Source organism: Phlebotomus papatasi, chromosome 3 (assembly GCF_024763615.1).
Source record: "Phlebotomus papatasi isolate M1 chromosome 3, Ppap_2.1, whole genome shotgun sequence".
In the NCBI taxonomy this organism is placed as follows: domain Eukaryota; kingdom Metazoa; phylum Arthropoda; class Insecta; order Diptera; family Psychodidae; genus Phlebotomus; species Phlebotomus papatasi.
The window spans coordinates 22,225,704-22,231,813 of NC_077224.1; positions in this window are offsets into that span (position 1 = coordinate 22,225,704).

The following is a 6,110-nucleotide window of genomic DNA, read 5'->3' on the forward strand; positions in this document are numbered from 1 at the left end:
AGTTTATGGTAGCTGAGATTCTTTACAGGCAGCCCCAGAGCGCGTTCAACTCGGGGTCCGTGCAACCCGAGATACTTAGGGTAAACTAAGCTAATTCAAAACCTGCTCTAAATGGAAATTTTTCCCTACTCCAAATGGAAACGTCACTGTTTTCATGATAAATACAGTACTAAATTATTATATTTATATATTTTCTATATCACAATTTCATTATTTAGTTAATTTTGCTCCAAATAAAGCGAAAATCCATTCATATTCACAAATTTTAATTTGTTAATTTCTCAGAAAAATTAAAAGTGTACCATTTCACCATTGAATTTTTCATCGATCGGCCATGTTTTTTATTCGTTGTTGTTTATTCGTTTTGTTTAGCATTTATGTCATATTTCTGGCTAATTTCACTTAAATTAAGTGTTAATCTTTATTGTTAAAGGTACGTGAAGTTTTCAAATGAAATAATTACCTATTTCGTGAACAAAAAGTGTTTTTCTGAAGTGTATGCAAATGCTTCAATGGGAAACACCGGAAATATGATTTTTTTGGAGAGATTTTCTAATTGTTTTAGATGGGAAAGGCGAAAAGACCAGGAATAAGAACAAATCCTGCACTCAAGAGCAACTCAACAAGGTTTTTGGAAGCCTTTCGTCGCGGTTTCACTTACACTGTTTGTCTCCAATTAGAAAATTTCCCTTGTCTCCATTTGGATTAATATGTTTCCAATAGAACCATTTTACACTCGCGTATTTTTCTTGTATTTAAAAAGTTTTCAAATTATATTTAAAGAATTTTTACTAAACAGTAACATTCTAGAAGAGTCAAGGAGCAAATTTATGTAATTCTCTTCAGAAAAAATATGAACTTAATGCGTTGAATCATCTGTCAAAGTTAAAACGTCTGGAAATGGTTTTAAACTAGGACAATATGGCAGCAATTGCCACTTGGTCCTTCCGAGTGCAGTTTTTTGTTTTTGCAATATATTTACATTAATATTTAATATTTATTAAAAAAATTATAGGGTTATAAAATTTTTATTATAACCTATAACGTAAATACAGTAGACAGATATTGACTTTACACACTGATATATATCGTAAATTGGATGAAAATCCCTCAATAATGCAAAATCACATCAAAACTAAGACAAACCATGCAAAATTTGAGCACATTTGATTCATTTGATAATCATAATCAAACTTGAAAAATGACAACAAACTTTTTTAAAATGTAACCGCTGCCCGAATTAAAAAGTAGCCCGATCTTAAAAGAGCCGAATTTGCGAGAGTCTACTGTAATTTATAATTTTATAAATTCTGCACGCATTCAATAAGGCATTCAGGCGAAATGATATATTCTACATACATCATAAAAAAGGGACAGATAATCCTAACCGGCTTATGTAGGTGAGATTCTTAACGTGAGCTAACTCGGAGTGCATGCAAATTCGATTTAGAGCTGAAGTTGGGAGACTCCATTCAGTTATCTTGAATAAAATTCGTGAAATTATACAAATTTTGTATTTAAACCAAAATATCAAGGATTTGGATGAACTGACAGAAAAGTGTTATATGGGTGAAATGTAGACCAGAATGTTCTCTATAATTTTCCCGTAGAACTTGAACTCATCGATTACTCAGAAGCCAAGAGAAGCGAGGTTTTTTGTTTCTTAACTCGTTTTTTCATCCAGAGTGCCCCAAGTAGTCATTTGTTGAACTTCAACTATATCAAAGAATTGTTGTATTCTGTGGGACTTTCCATTTAAAACCCTATTTTAAGTGTCTTGGTGGAGTAGAGGCAGTCAAATTGGCATCTGAGTGATTTCAAAGCGTTATCATTGGAAAAATCAATTTTTTCACACTTAAACGGCAAAATCGGAGTGATAGCGTAGTCTGAGCGGAAAATGATGTATGGACGAAATGTAGAGACAAATGTCCTCTACAATTATGTCGAAGTAATCATCAAAATCGGTTCAGCGACAGTCGAGATAATTGAGGTTATGTGATATTGAAATTCGTTTTTTGACTGTGGCGCCCCTGGTGTTGGTCCCACGAAGTTCAAATATTCTAGAAAGTTGTAGTATTTGGTGAGATCTTTCGTTTAAGCCCTCATTCATCAAAATCGGTCACATAGAACCGGAGATATGATTTTTTAAATTTTGTGAACTTTGACCCCTCATATCTCCGGTTCTATTGAAACCACAGCGCACATACGCACCATTTTGGAAACGTCCTAGACTGGACTACAACATACTAAAATTTCATTAACTTGCACAATGCCGTTTTTGAGAAAAGTGACTTTGAATTTCGATGAATTTTGACGCTATCACAGCGCCACCTGTAGTGACTTTTTGAACTTCCATCTGAAAGTGCTCATCGAGACGAAACCAAAAAGGTAAAATTTATGTCGATATGTTAATTAGAACCGGAGATAGAGGCCGGTCAATGTTCGAACTTTGACCCCTTATAGCTCGGGTCAGGGGTTATGGATCGACTTAAGGTTTTTTTTGTTTGATAGGTATAATCAACGGCTACAACATACTAAAATTTCAGCCCGATTGCATAAGGAATTTTTGAGTTATTTAACTTTTAAGATTTAAAAATTTTCTTTTTAATAATAGCGCCCCTAGCGGTGGTTTTATGAACTTGCGATGTTAGAAGAGGAAGTGGCATTTCACGAGAGCTTTCCAAAAAGCCCTCATTTTTTAAATTCTGACAATTAGAACCGGAGTTATGGCCATTTTAAGAAAATATTTTTGGACCCTTATAGCTCGGGTCAGGGGGGTCGGGGGACCTTAAGTTTGGTATTGATGGAAAGCTCTAAGGCCCAGCTATAACATACTAAAATTTGAGCCCGCTCGATGCCATAGGGCCGGAGCTATTGAGAAAACAAAAAAAGGGGGGTCTTCAAAATGGCGGAAGGAGGGGTGGGGGGTGGGGGGTCAATGCACCATGTTGCAATTTTCATACGATATTTAACCTTTGCCGAAAACCGCAAGTCGATATCTTTTTTAGTTTAGGAGCTATTAAGCTCCAAAGAGCGGCCGGACGGCCGGCCGGCCGGCCGGCCGGCCGGGAACGTAACTTAGCCCCCCATATATTCGTGATCAGGAAGTGGCGAAACACATTTTGGCCAAGTTTGAGCGCGATCGGAGGACATGAAATTTTGTTAGGATTATAGTAGGTGAGATTGTTAAGAATCTCACCTAATAAGTGTTAATGAAGGGAATTAAGAAGAAGGTGCGAGAATTCGGCAAGAAGCAATTGGTCTAAAAAAAATAAAATCCCGGAAAAATCCCAATAAAATTATCTTTTATTATTCAATGGGGAAGTTTCAGCATGCACACGCTTTATGCCCATAGCACAATAACTTTTGTTTGTAAACATGTTTTCAAAATTTTCTATAGGAGTAAATGAAGTGACTAGATCTAGATCTCACTCACTCTCATTGAAATGTCAAAAACATGTTTAGTAAGCAAAAGTTATTGTGCTCTGGGCATTATTAAAGCTTCGAAGTGGTACTTTTTGAACTTTCAATTTTAAACTTCCGAGGAAGTTTGCTAAATTTTGAAGTAGTTTTTTTTCTAGAAAACGGAATAAAACTAAAAACAGAGCCACATAATTTCAAAATCTATACAAAATATTTTGTTGTAACGTATAACTCTCTACCTAAAATTTTGAAAAGCATTTGGCACTTCAATGAGTGTTTTTTTATGGATATTTAAATTAATTTGTTTTTAAGGACATCTTTCAGCTTCATCAGAAAAAAAAATTCATATTAGGAAAATGTTTAAAAATTTTGCTATAAAGAACTTAAATGAAGCCTAAAATTATCATTTAAATATCAGGAATATTTACTAACATTCCCAATCTCTAAAATCGAAAATTTGTGTTCATATTCCGTTTATTCCATGGGATTCCAATTTGATTCTAATGATTCCAAATGTGTGATTCTCTTAATAATTCAATTCGGTAATCTGTGTTTCTGTTTATCCACGATATCTTCGAATTTATCGAATTTGAGATGTTGCTAAATACGATCAAGGTAATTTTTGAACCATAAGAAGATCTACATTCTCGCTATGGAACAGATTTAGATCAGAATAGATCAGAATTGCCACTCAAATTTTTTGTGAAGTGTTTTTGTCTTTGAAAATAAGTTGATATCATCAAAAAACGGCTTGAAAATTAATTTAATGTGAACTTTTAACAGAAAACTTGTCGAAATCTTCTTATGAAAGTTAAAAAGAAACGAAAGATTCTTTTAATCCGTTTCCTTAAAAAACAAAAGCTATAGTAGACTCTCTCTCAATTGGGCATTTGGAACGAAATATCATCTGGTTTATCGATGGCCAAAGCCTTTGTAAATTCCATAAAAAGCGCTCAATTATAAAGAATCACGATAAAATAGGAAGAACTACAGCGAATTTGAGAGTCTACTGTGATATCGACTTGTCAGAATGGTCAGTATTATAAGTCGAATAATTCGATTTTTTGAAAAAATATTTTTTTTCTGTTTTTCGGGTACTCCTTGATACCCATACCCTCTACCTTCCCTGTGAATATAATACCAGAAATTCAATTATTCGTAAAGTTATAGGAATTCTAAATCTTAAAAATCCTATATTAAGCATGTACAATCTCAGCTTAAAATTATTCTACTGTAAAAGTTGATCATTTGCGACTTATTCGTTTTATATTCTGAGCCATCGTTATTTATTTTTGGAAATCAATTAAATCTGACTACGTGCTATCTGAACCACTTAAAATCATCAAAATCGGATTAAAATAAGATTGGTTCTGATTTTCAAGTACCTATATAAAGAGCTTTGTTGGTCTCTAAGAACATCGTTTTGGAATTCTCAAGCTTAAAATGCAATTTCCTGGAGCGTAAAGATACTTCAGATCCATGAAAACGCTTTTGTACCCTTTGTCTAAATCCGACAACATTGATTTCCTCAAAAACAGATCGTAAGGGGATTCCCTTTTCCTTTTATTGATTTTTAATTAAGCTCAGTCATAATAATTAAGCTTATTTTTACAAATTTCAAAAAACGATTTCTTTTGGGGATAGTTGTCCAATTTGGCTCCCCTCTTGGTAAAATCCTGGCTATATTCTTGACTCTAAATAGAGCCTCTTATCAATCCTAAATATTGGGCAACTCAATCTATATAAAATATCGAACATACGACAAAATGCGCATTACAATTCACAATTTTGTTCTTGGTATACGAGGGGTCCCTCTTCCCTTAACCAACGACGAGACATTTTTTACGGACTGAAAATCAACAATAAAAATTAAACTGAGAAACATAATCAATGATAAGTCTTACATCTAACCTTGGAAAGTCCAACAGAGTCTGATTCGGTGTATTTTGTGCTTCTATGAACAATAGGGACAAAAATAGCCCAAAAATTTAAGTAATTTTTCTGACAATACCAATGAATAATATTTTTCGCTTTATTGAAAAATATTACGTATGAGTATTGTACTTTTTATTGCCAAAAGCGTTTTGCTTAAAAAAAATTAGAAGTATAAAAAATAAATGAAATCAATTATGAATTTGATAATTTAAAAATTCGCCATTTTTGAGCTTAAATATTTACTACATAGCAAATAGCTAGAGACTTGCAAAAAATATTCTAGATTCCTTCAATCTTCCACTTTACAATTATGTACAGACATAAGAAAAAATAATTTTAGGTAAGTTAGGAAAAATTATTTTCTTTATGGGATACCGGTGTTCCAATCGTCCTTAAAGGGTTAAACACATTTGCTGACTGGGTGTTTTACCTTGTATCCTCCACGGGAAAAAATCGTATTTCTTTTCGAATGAGACATATTCTATGATTGTTTTGTATTAGTTGAAAATCCCCAATCTTCTTTGGAAAATTAAAAAAAAAATCCATAGAAATCTGCCTAATCTGTGTAGAAATCTGACTTATCGTTATCTGTCGCGGAATATTGAGTAAGAATGATTCTGTGATTCCATTTGATTCCAATGATTATTGATTCTATTAGAATCTTATGAGTGATTCCTTGGATTCTAATAGATTCGAAGGAAGAAAAATGCGTCGGTATTCTAAATTTGAGTAACCCCTTGCAATCTCTCAAG